This window comes from Rhinolophus hipposideros (assembly GCF_964194185.1).
Source record: "Rhinolophus hipposideros genome assembly, chromosome: 9".
In the NCBI taxonomy this organism is placed as follows: Eukaryota; Metazoa; Chordata; class Mammalia; order Chiroptera; family Rhinolophidae; genus Rhinolophus; species Rhinolophus hipposideros.
The window spans coordinates 9,833,054-9,845,753 of NC_138055.1; positions in this window are offsets into that span (position 1 = coordinate 9,833,054).

The window sequence follows — 12,700 nt, forward strand, 5'->3', positions numbered from 1 at the left end:
ACCTAATTTTCAGCTGAGAGTCCAAGACAAGAGCTACCAACTTTTCCCACACACCCAAGTGAGATTCTAAATTGGACAATTTTCTTAAAGGGCCTGGTAGTACATACTTTAGGCTTTGTGGGCCATTGCTCATGAGTTATTAAAAACATAAAGAAAGGTGGTTGGTTGGATTTGGGTGAGCGTTTGCCAAGCCTTTTACTAGACCCCTGATGCTGGTTTTGCAGAAATAAAAGGGTTAAAAACAGTTTTGTGACTGTAACCCCTCATTCACTGGAAGCTATAAAAGGGTTAAAGTCAGAGAGGCAGAGAAGTTGAAGACTGCAGATTTTTCTTTAGATGGAGTTGTTGGAGGGCCATGTGTCCCAACCCCAAGTGTAATTATTGGAGTATGTTTCAATGATCTGTTACTGTGGTAAGAAAGAAAAAAAAGAAGAAAAAAAACAACTCAAAACTGAATCTCCAATGCTATACTATTTCTAATGAGTCTTTGGGTTCAGTACTTGGGGAGTTCTTTTGCTCTATGTGGTGTCATTTGGGGTTAGAGCTGGGATTTAGCTGGAACTGGGAGCCCAAGGTGGCATCGCCCACCAATCTGCACATGGGTTGCAGAGGGCCAGAGAGGCTGGTGGCTGGTTGGGCCCCTCCCTCCATGGAGGCACTCATCTTTAGGGGTTTATCTCAAGCTCTGTAACATAGTGGCTGGATGGTAAGGAAACCAAGGTGGAAAGAGCTAGGCATCTTGAAGCCTGGGCTCTGAAACTCACTCAGTGTGACTTCTGCCCGTGCTGTGGGTCAGTGAGTCACAAGGACATCACAGAGTCAAGGGGGTGGGAAACAGACTTCTCCTTGTGCTGGGAAGGGTGGCACGCACACGCAGGGATAAGAGGAATTGTTGGTGTGGCCGTCTCTGAACATAATCTACCGCAGTCTTCGCTCTGGCCATAAAAATTTATAATTCTCCAATAGGAAACATACACCCCCTCTCTGCCAAGACTCCCCCCCCCCCGCCCCGTGTCATCCAATCAGAGCACCCACTGCAAGGCCAGCACCTTTTCATCTGGGATGCAGATGAGATTCCTCTTGGTCTGGTGACTGAAAAACTCAAAGAATCATTTACTTGCACCTCCTGTCTATCCACACGCACCCAACATACAATGGTGAGATGGGGACAAAATAACTGCAATGGACACTTTCATGAAAAAATAAGAGAGGAAACAGAAGGCGCATATCTGTCAATGGGCCACAGCAATTTGAAATCAGCAGACACATGTCACCAGTAGCTTCAACATTTGCACAGGTTCAAATCTCACTGCTAGTACTAGCTTCTGTATCCATTTTCCATTGCTGGATAAATGTTAATCCCAATGTCTACTGTGTTAAAACAACAACAGCTGTTTATTTGCTCATGATTCTGCAACTAGTCAAGGCTTGGTGAGAACAGCTTGTCTCTGCTCCACGGGGTTTGGCTCGGGCTAGAGGATCCAAGGTGGTTTTGCTAACATGTCTGGCACCACAGAGAGTGGCTGGTTAGGTTCTCTCTTACCCTTTGTTGTCACTCATCCTCCCGGGCCTCTGTCTCCAGCAGAGTGATCATATTTCCTTATGTGGTGACTGTTTTCTACTGAATTGCATTGGTCAAAGCAAGTCACAGAGCAGCCTGGTTTCAAAGAGCAGAAAGAGACTCCACTTCTTGAAGAGAGAAGAGGCAAAGAATTCACGACTATCCTTAATCCACCCTGTTTGGCCACAAGTATCCCACGTGTAAGATACATTCCTTCCCTTCCAAGACTTCCCAAGTCTTATTTCATTTTGACCTCCGGCTCGAGGTCCAGAACCTCATGATCTCAATCAGGTCCACGTGTAGCTGAGGCTCCGCAAGTTCAGTTTCCTCTGATAGACTTGTGAATTAAAATACAAGGTTTCTGCCCCCACACACCCCGCATATGATGGTGAGATGAGGATGAGATAACACTCTCATTCAAAAAGGACTAGCTGTCACGAGTCCATAGCAAATCCACCTGACCACACGTTACCACTTTCCCTGCTCTAAGGCAGGAGATGCTACTTCACTGGGGAATAATTCCCTAATCCATTGTTCTTGGTCTGCCCTCTACATTCCTGGCTTCTCCCACTGAGTCATCTTTCCTTTCCCAGAAGAAATGGCTTTTATTTGCAGCAGAGTAACTTTCTCAGCTTGCTTCCAAATTATAGAAAGCTGGGATCCCAAATACCTCTTTTCAATTGGAACTGTCTGTTTCTTTAAGTCCAGTCTGATGGTTCTTTGACCGAACTTTCCTTCAACACTTTGTAGGTTTCCCATGAATCTTACTGGGAATTACTCTGAATCCCAAAAGACCCATCCATAATTTTTTCCAAGACAGAATTCTTTCAGTGTGGAGCATAGCAGGCCATGTGGAAAATTTCCCTTAATATTTTAAAAATCCTTTGGTCTAGCTGAGAGGGTCTATGAAGAACAACCTTAAATCTTTCAAATCTTTAAAGAGGTCACATAGCCTTCATACAATCTTTCTTCTGGCAGCACTCCTTCTGTGGGTATTCTTTGCCCTGAAACTATTTCTTACTTTGAGAATTTTTTGCTGTTTCCTCAAAATCCGACTTGAAAATTGGACAGTTTCTTCTTTAACATACTGTTCTCTTGAAATACCTTTCTACATATCACTAAAAGACACTGTCACTTTCAACATTTTACCTGAAAACTTCCTTAGAAGATCCATAAATTCAGGAGGTACATTTTCTACCACCTGTATTATTGGAGGTAACAGCGTTGTTAAAAGTTCTGCCACTCCATAAAGGGGTCCCCGCTTTCTATAGCCTCTAGAAGCAGTGTTCTCACTGTTCTTGCAGCCTCTGTTAACACCTTCTTTCCCGCCCTTCCAGCTCTACCTGCTACCAAGTCCCAAAGCCAATACCATGTCTTTCAGATCTCGTTCCAGCAGCACCCACTTCCAGGTACTGATTTCTATTTCAGTTTTCTATTTTTTTAATTAGTCGTCTAACACAAAGAACAGTGTATTGTGACTAATGATTCTGTGGGTCAGCTGGGCTTAACCGAGCATTTCTTCTGCTCCCCATGGTGTCATCTAAGGTGACTGGTGGCTGCATTCAGCTGAAAGCTGGAGTGGTAGGTATAGTGGGGTGGGGGGGCGGGCTGGCCAACGCTCTCTCTTCGTGTAGTTTCTAATCACTGAATAATCTAGTCCGAGTTTCTATACCTAGTGGCTGGATCTCAAAAGAGCAAAAATGAAAGCTACAGTGTCTTGAGGTCCAGTCCAGACTCCAGAACTCGTGCAATTACCTTTTCAGTGGGTCAACGTAAGTCACGAGATCATCTCCACCCATCAAAGGCGTGGAGGAATAGACTCCACCTCTTACGGAGATCAATGGCGTGCCCATACTAATGGGAGGGGTTATTGGTGGCCATCTTTACAGATGAGTCCACCATGGAGTGCTTGAGAAGCTCCAAGGGGACCAATGGGAAGAGTTGACCCAAGTATCCTGGGTATTTATGGCCCCGGGCATTGCTGTCTGATGAAGTGACCAGGGGCAGCAGAGTACAGAACTCTGATTGGGAAGGAACTGTCCTCTCAGCTACAGTACGTCGAATGCTGTCTGCGCAGTTTATCTTCTATAGACTGTGGCCACACAAGAGAGCAAGCCAACGTAAGGTCATCTTAGACCCTGCTCTTGACAGCAGCCTGGAGGGGTAAGGAGACCTCAGCAGAAAACTGTTACAGGGGTAAATCTGGATGCCCAAGGGTGGATCAGGAGGGGAGTCTTCAGTGTCCTTCCTGAGAAGTGTCACCCACATAAAGGGGAGGAGTCTCCAAGGAACCCACACAAGTGACCTCCTGAAAGACTCAGCTTTAAACATCTGCCAAACCCAAAAAGAGCCGACACCGGTTCCCAAGAGTGCCAGAGAGCTCAGAACTTCCCGGCCCCTCACCATCAATTCTCAGCCAGTCAGGAGATGAGTGATAAAAGTGAAACGTAGGGAACCAGAAAAGAGTGGGTCCCATCCCCCTCTTGCTGCAGGCTCCAGCTAGAGGAGGGACGAGGCTTTATCTCAGAATAAAGTTTGAAGTTTTGATTATTAAATAAAATTAGACATGCTAGTTACTGAACTGGCAGATTTGGGGTGGTTACCAACACAAGAGAGCTTTTGATCACTTCTAAGTGAACCATTACCTCCAGGAGTAGGGCAGGAACTAGCCCCACAGTGTTGGGGCAGGGCGGGAGACAGGAAATCGCTTTCTGGTTATACCTGCTCAGTTGTGTGACAGTTACAAATTGACCCCCATCCCAGGAGACTGCTTGGGAAAGACTCTGAGTGAAAATTAGTAGGACGTGCTGGAGCCTCATTAACGCCAGCAGGGCCTGGTTCTCACAATGATGTATGCTTTCGTTTCTGGCTTCATTTAGAAGACGCCCTCCCTCTCTACCCCGTGGACCAGAGAGCAGAACACCTCATCCATCCTAAATGCCTACGCTACCATGTGGATTGCTCATAGCACGGGATTTGGGGTCAGAAAAACCTAAGTTCAAATCCTAATGCTGCCACTTATTATTCATGGACTCTAGAATAATTCATTTAATTTCTCTGTGTTCATTTTTCTCATCCATAAAGTGGAGATATTGTGATGCTTCCCTCCTGAGGTTATTATGAGGATGAAAGAGGTCATGGCTGCCAAATGGGTCCGTGTGTGCAGTGGGCGACCTCCCAGTAATGAAAAGGAGGAAGACTGCCTCTGTCTGGAGTTGTTGCGTAGACGCAGACAATGTCTCAGAGGAAGTCAGGGAGCTGGTAATGTCAGTTGCCTTTGCGGAGAGAGCTGGGTGCCTGGGACAGGGATGAACCGAGAGTTTATACTGTTTAACTTTTTGTACCTTCTGAATTTTGAAGCATGTCAATGTAGTGACTATGCCAAAAGTAAATTTAAATTTTGAATTTTCCAACATTTTATTATGAAAGTTTTCAAACGTACAGAAACGTTGAATTTTACAAAACACTACCTAGCCACTGCTGAGAATGGCCATTCTGCTATACTGGCTTTATCTCGTATAGATGACATTTTTTAATAAAAATGAATTGATCTCTGAAGCCTAGGCAAGTCGCTTGGCTTATTAGAGTCTTGATTTCCTCTCTGCAAAATAAGAAGCTTGAGGTATTAGAGTTACTCACTACACCCGGAGCTCATTTGAGCGGTACCGCTGTTGGCTGCCTGGCCCATAGGCCATAAGCTCCTCGTGGCTTAACCTCTCAGGTTTAAAACCGTTTCCTGTCCTTGAGAACCGCCCCGTCACACATGAGTCCCCGATGGCGACATGGGTACAGCATAGCCTTACCTGGTGGCTCAGGGATGAAGAGCAGATATCCTTGCTGCTCACTGGTACGTCTAGTTCTTCTCTCTGCAGGCCACTATGGAGGATTGCACTTCCTGCCTCGCGAAGTTAGGTGGGGTCACATGACTGACTTTGGCCAATGAAATGTAACTGGAAGTCAGGTGTGTCCTTTCTATGGGAAACAATTTAAGAGCCAGTGTGGTGGTGTCCGTGCCCTGTGATCCCCTGATGTGCCAGCCAATGAGTGAGTGTTCCAGAAGTTGCAGGGTGATGGAAACGCCCTCAGTGTAGGCTGTTGAGTTGCTACGAGGAGATCAGTTGCCCTGAAAAGTTGTCTGGGCCTTCAGTGGCCCATATGTCCTTTGGATTGAGTTCCATTTGAAGTATGTTCAGATAAAAAAAAAAATGCTAAGGACAAACTATGCATAAGGTTCTGGGTTTTACACTTTACAAATACTTCCCCTTGCTGTTCATCCATCCATTCATTCATTCACTAAAATTGACACTGACAGAATGTCATATGCCATATACCATAGGACGTTTCGTGCTGGACCCCAGGGATACAGCAATGACAATGACAACTTTGTTACCCTCAATGAGCTCACAATCTAATTTGGACAACAGACATGTAATAAGAATAACAAAAACAATAAGAGAAAGAAGACTTGGTACGTAAAGAGCATTTTCTGTGTGCCAGGCACTGTGCTAAGCAATTGACATGCTCTATCTTACTTCATTCTAACAACAATCCTGTGAAATAGCATGTCAGCCTGTGCTCGGTCATCTGCTGCTGTGTAACAAGCAATACCACACGCAGGGCTTAAAGCAACCATCATTTTGTTATCCTTCCAAATTCCGTCGTCTGAGTGGGGCTCAGCTCTGTGGTTCTTCTGCTCTTGCCTGTGATCACGGCTGTGGCTGCATTCAGCTGGCAGGTTGACGAGGGACTGGGCTCAGCCGAGACACTGGGAAGCGGGGCTTCTATCTCGTGAGGGGGTGTCCGGACCTCTCCCTTGCCACATGGCATCTCCAGGGCCCCTGAGCTCACACGGCCGCTCAGGGCTCCCAAGAGCACAGGGGCTGTCAGGCCTTCTTCAGGTTCCGGCCCAGAACTGGCAGAGCATCGCTTCCATCCCGTTTCATTGATTAAAGCAAATTGCAACCCACCCACAGCCAAAGGGAGGTGACAGCACAAGAGCACGGATACTGAAAAGCATGGTTCATCAGGAACCATCGATATAAGAAACTGTCATAGTCAGAGCTTTTTCTGTTGCAAGTGAAATAAATTTGACTCATGCTAACTTAAGTTTTTTAAAAAGGGGTGAGGGAGACTTTATCGGCTTTGAGAACTGGAAGCCAAGATGTGTGTCTGTCTTCAGTAATGGCTGGATCAAGGGGCTTGGATGATATCACCAGGGTTTCATCTTTCTCTCCAATTCTCAGAGAGATTCTATGTGGAGGGTGAGATGGCTGGGCACCCCTCGAGAATCACATCTTACCTGCTTAGCAACCCTGTGTGAAGAGACAATCTCTTCCTATTTTCTTACAGAAAGTTCCAGACAGATCTAGGTTAGCTTATTTGGGGCTACGTGCCCATCTTTAAACCAATCACTGTGACAAGGGACTGGTCTGGAACACCTGGCCACCACTGTGAAGCCACATGGAACAGATTTTGTATTTAAAAATAGGAAGAAAGGAAGGAAAGATAGAAGGAAGGGAGGGACGAAGGAAAGAAGGAAGGGAGCAATGGAAAAACCAGCCGAGGTGCAGAGACAATGGAGTAGGGCTGTTTGCTGGGCAATGTTGGGAATGATGAGTCAGGAAGGACTTCTCAGAGGAGGCCATGCTTGAACTGGGCCCGTGCTTGGGCCTTAACTTAGGATCACAGACAAGATTCTGCTGAAGTGGATGGCTTGTGCCCATTTGACAGATGGAGAAACTGAGCCCAGGTGGTGAGAGCATTTCCTTGAGTTCCCAGGTGGTCTAGAATTTGCAGTACATTTCCTTCCATGATGAGTAAGAAGGGAAGTGAGAGGAGGGAGATCAGGGAACCATCCCATGTTTTTTATTTATCCTGCGGACATTTCTTTATTCCTTGTGGATCTAAGACTTTAATTTCACTCCTGCCCTGGAATTTAGAACCTTTAGGAAGCTGCTTGCTCTAGCCTCTTCAGCCTGGAAAGTGGGGCCCCTGTCCATGCCCTTGCTCCAAGGTCACTCAACAAAGGAACTTGACTTTCACTTGCCCTGCAGAACAATCCTGCTCGGGCTACTCACCCCCCCACCCTTACCCTCAAAAAATGGAGGGGTCTTAGCCCACAGCTGTGGTCTGACTGAAGTAGGGGCATTGTTTCCTGCCTCTGGCTTCCCGTGTCCCTTACCTGCTCACCAGTGAGCCTGCCAGACCAAGCACTAGCCATACCAACAAGAATGGAGCTCTCTTTTCTTGCTTGTCTGCAAATCATTTGAAGTTTGGGTAGGAATTTGAAGTCCTCGAAAGCTCACTTACCAGAGAATCTATTCAAGATCCAGCAAAGAGTTAAGTATATTTACATTTCTGTTGCATGGCATTCTTCTCCTACATAGCATGTACATGACACAAGCAAGAAGTCATGGTGGCCCGCTCTGAATCTCTGCAGGGACTGAGTGCTTCCTCTGATCCTCTCTCTGCATTCGGTCATCCTGTCTTCGTTATGTTCATTTCACCTTCACAGCACTCCAGGGAAGTGCTCTCCTGAGTCTCGGTTTACAGAGATAGAAACCAAGGCTCAGAAAGGACAAGGCTGTGGTCGCAGCACACAGATAGAGGCAGCAGCTCAACCCAAACATGCTTTCTTGTCCAGCAGGAGACAGCAGCAGAAATCTGCCCCTCAGCACTCACCCCGGGACTCCCTTCCTCGCTGCCTCGGCTCCCCCAGCTCGCCCTCCTGTACCACCGCCACCCACCCTCATGGACATCAGTTGCCGCAGAGCACGCATTCTCCCCATTCTGTTGTCCATATGGTCATTGAGACTGTTCGAAAGATTTAGGAAAAAAGCTAAAACTATGGGAAAATCAAAAGTAATATAATAATAATAATTAATAACAGCAACAACCATGGCGTGGGGGGAAAAAAGGAGAAGGCGGAGAAGAACTTAAAACTCTCTCAGGGGGGCCAGACCGGTGGCTCAGGCGGTTAAAGCTCCATCCTCTTAACTCCACAGGCTGCCAGTTCAATTCTCACATGGGCCAGTGGGCTCTCAGCCACAAGGTTGCCAGTTCAGTTCCTCAAGTGTCGCAAGGGATGGTGGGCTCCGCTCTCTGCAGCTAAGATAGAACACAGCACCTTGAGCTGAGCTGCCTCCCAGATGGCTCAGTTGGTTGGAGGGCGGACTCTCAACCACAAGGTTGCCGGTTCAATTCCTCAAGTCCCGCAAGGGATGGTGGGCTGTGCCCCCTGCAACTAGAAACGGCAACTGGACCTGGAGCTGAGCTGCGCCCTCCACAGCTAAGACCGAAAGGACGACAACTTGAAGCTGAACAGCACCCTCCACAACTAAGATTGAAAGGACAACTTGACTTGGGGATAAACAGGCCTGGAAGTACACACTGTTCCCCAATAAAGTCCTGTTTCCCTTCGCCAATAAAATATTTTTTAAAAAAAGAGTCTCTCGGGGAATGAGAGCATATAACCAAGACTCCTTGGCACAGCCCTATAAGGAAAATATTATCTTCATTCTCCACATGTGATACCGATATTCCTAAAGGTTAAGCAACTTGCCCCAAGGTCACACAACCATTAAGTTGGCCGAACCAGGTTTTGAACCTATGTTAATGTGGCACCAAGATCTACGTAATTTCCTTTCCACTCTGCCTCTGAAGGGTCCCTGACCTCAGCAGGCTCACAGAGAAGATGGGGAGCAGGCAAATCAATGGGTCATTGCTCCCCAATAGCAGTCATGGTAAATGCAGGGAAACATGGGAGCGGCAAGGAAGCAAGGAAGGCTTCTGGTAAGAGGTGATGCCTGAGCTAAGCCGTGAGGAAGGAGCAGCAGGCATTGAGGGCCTGCAGAAGGGAGAAGGCAAAAGAAACACCCGGGGAGGGAGCACGCTGTCACTTCCAGCCATTACTACAAGCCACTGTCATAGAGGTCTATGCAATCCTTCAACACATGCTGAAGGCAATGGCTCCCTTGAGTGTGACCCATATGACTAGATCAGTAAAACAGCCATCACTTGATATGTTGTCACCTACAAGACTCACTAAGAATTTTGTGGGGGAAAAAATTAATGGAAATGACAGTCATACAGAACATCCACCATTTTAAAGTGCACAATTCAGTGGCATTTAATGGCTTCACAGTGGCCACCACCTCTATCTGGTTCCAAACCATTTCCATCACCCAGAATAACACTCTTTACCCATTAAGCAGGTACTCCCCATCCCTGCCTCTCCCCAGCCCCTGGCAACCATCAACCTGCTTTCTGTCCCTATGGACTTACCTATTCTGAATACTTCAAATAGATGGAATCACACACTACGTGACTTTTGGGCCTGGCTTCTTTTACTTAGCGTCATATTTTCAAGGTTTAATTTGATATTTTATACCTTTTCTAGTTGAGAAGGAGAGAGCAGAGCTCGGACCATGGTCTAAATGACCCAGCATCTCCTGCTCAGGCCTGGGCTCTCTCCCTCCACCCTGCTCTTCCCCTCCGCGTGGCCTCCCCTCCCTCTGGGCCCAGTAGGTGACCAACAGGCCTGGGTGTGACCTTGCTCTGCCCACTGATCTCTGACATGCTACATCCTCTCTGGTCCTCAGGGTTCCCATGACATGACACAACAACGTAAATATACTCAACACTGGACGGCACACTTTAAAATGAAGAGGGTAGATTTGGTTATGTATTTTTTAATCACAATTAAAAAAGCAATACAAGGGAAAACCTAGAACAAAATTAGATGGCTGGATTGATCAATCGATCGCTAAGGGCCTCCCCATTCTACAGACATCTAAGACCAAGAACTCATGACTGAGAGTTGGGAGAGAAAGGCGGGCCAAGGAGACAGGAAAAGGAGCAATTCAGTGAAGAAAAAGAGAAGGGAGAAAGGGAGGACGGGGGAGGGATATGGTGAGAGAGAGAGAGATCGAGAGAAAGAGAGACAGTGGAAGAGAAGGGATGGGGAGGAGAGAGGGGGAGGCAGAGGGAGAAAGAGAGGGAAAAGGAGAGGCAGAGGGAGGAGGAGAGGAGAAGGAGGGGAGAGGGAGGGCTGTACTATAACCCCAGCCAGTCCTTCTCTGTCTTGTGTTTATTTCCTGATTGTCAGCCTGATAGTCATTCTTCACAACTCAGTCCTAGTCTCCACCATGATCTGTGGGTCCTACATACAGTACTGGAGCAAGATGGGAACGACTGGGTTTTCAAATTGATTTGGCTTCTGTGATTTAAGATTTTTTTTCAGTAGAACTGGACCCAGAATCAGGATGAAAGCAATGCGTATTAGATAAGAAGAAACAATGGTCCAATATGACCTTAAAAAATATCGGTCACATCACCTAGGGCTTTCACAACACACAGGGGCCAACCTCAAGGCCCGCCCCTCCCCCCACCCCATTTGCCAAAGGGCTACCAAGACGTATAGAGACCACACAGTCCAGATTTGCTCAGCCTGGTTTCAATATCCAGTTCCCTGTTCCCCAAAGCACCCTCTTTTATCAGAATATGAGCTGCAATTTGGGTCAGGAAGAGAGAGCCCTGTGGATATGAGGCTTGAACCCCAAGGGAAGATCCCAGTTCTTGAAAGACTAATTATACACCAGCAGAAATGGATTTAGGCAGCATTATAAGTAGAAATCCAATAATGTTTTAGAGAACAACGACCGTTGTCCACACACAACCAAAAATAAAATATCAGTTTGATTTATTCTCCTCAGAGGCCCCCCTAGATAGAGGCTGGATGCCAGCGTTGGTGCCTCAAACTCCCAGCTGAAAGGGAGGATGGAGAATAGTGGAATAATGGGGCCATCATTGAGGTAGTGATCTAGGTCAATGCAGCTGCTAGGAGGAGCTTGAGGTGGGGGGAAGAAATCCAGGAGGGCTTCCAGTAAGTGGTAGCAAACAAGCTGAATCACCAAGGGTGATAGGCAGGTGGATGGCCCAGCAGGAGTGAGAAGACAAAAGACTCCAGAAATTATAACAGTGGTTGTACCTGGGTAGCAATGTATTATTGGCAACTCCTCCTCCTCTTTAGCCCCTCTATTTTCCGTTGTTTCTTTAAAGAGTATATGTCACTTTTTAATAAAAAGTTTTTGAAGAATGGAAAGGTAACCATTTCAAAGAACGTGGAGAGTTTCCATGAGAATATGGTCCAGCGTCTGTGTCATGATCATGGGAATGGGGAGCCTTTCTCTCTTGCACCCCCTCCAGCAGCCTCTTTCCATAGCTGGTATATTAGGTCCTGGGGCTGCCACAACCAGGGACCACGGCTGGGGGCTTAGATAACAGACATCACCTTTATCTCCTTACAGTTCTGCAGACTGGAAGTCCGAGATTAAGGTGTCAGCAGAATTGTTTCTCCTTAGACCTCTCCTGGCTTATAGATGGCTGTCATCTCCCTGTGCCCTCACGTGGTCTTCTCCCTGTGCGTGTCTGTGTCCCAATTTCCTCGTCTTTTAAGGACACTGGTCAGATTGGACCAGGGCCCACCCTAGTGACTGCATGTTAATTACCTTGGTAAAGACCCTATCTCCAAATACAGTCAATTCGGAGGTCCTGGGGGTTAGGACATCAGTAGATGAATTTAGGGGGACATAATTCAGCCCATAACACTGGGATACACATAAATGGTTCTAGATGAGTCTTTCGTTTTCGCCCTTTGCTATGAGAGAATTCAGAACATTAGTACTTACCTGATTTAGGTGCAAAGAAGCTGGGTGCTAGAGAGGATGCCTGTGGATGGTCAGAGCTCCTCAGCCCACCTGCGGGGGCCTGCCAGGCATGGGGCATCCCAGGAACACACGCGCTGGGAGTCCCAAAACAACACATGGAAACTTATCACCTGTCCCCTATGGGAACACGTGCTCACACACACATATGCACACCACACCATACACACCACACACACATACACATGCACGTAGACACACACTTTTTTCAATGACCATTCTAACTCTTGTTATGGGATGTGGGTCAGTATGAGGGAGACGCGGATTGAGGAAGAGATGATACTGTGAGAAGGGCTGTTGCTTTTATCTTCTAGGATTGTCGTATCATGCTCAGCGGGGCTCAAGACGTAATGTCCTCTGCAGGCATCTGGGAGACTAGCGAGTTCTTAAAGACGGCAGACCAGCCTCTCTCTGC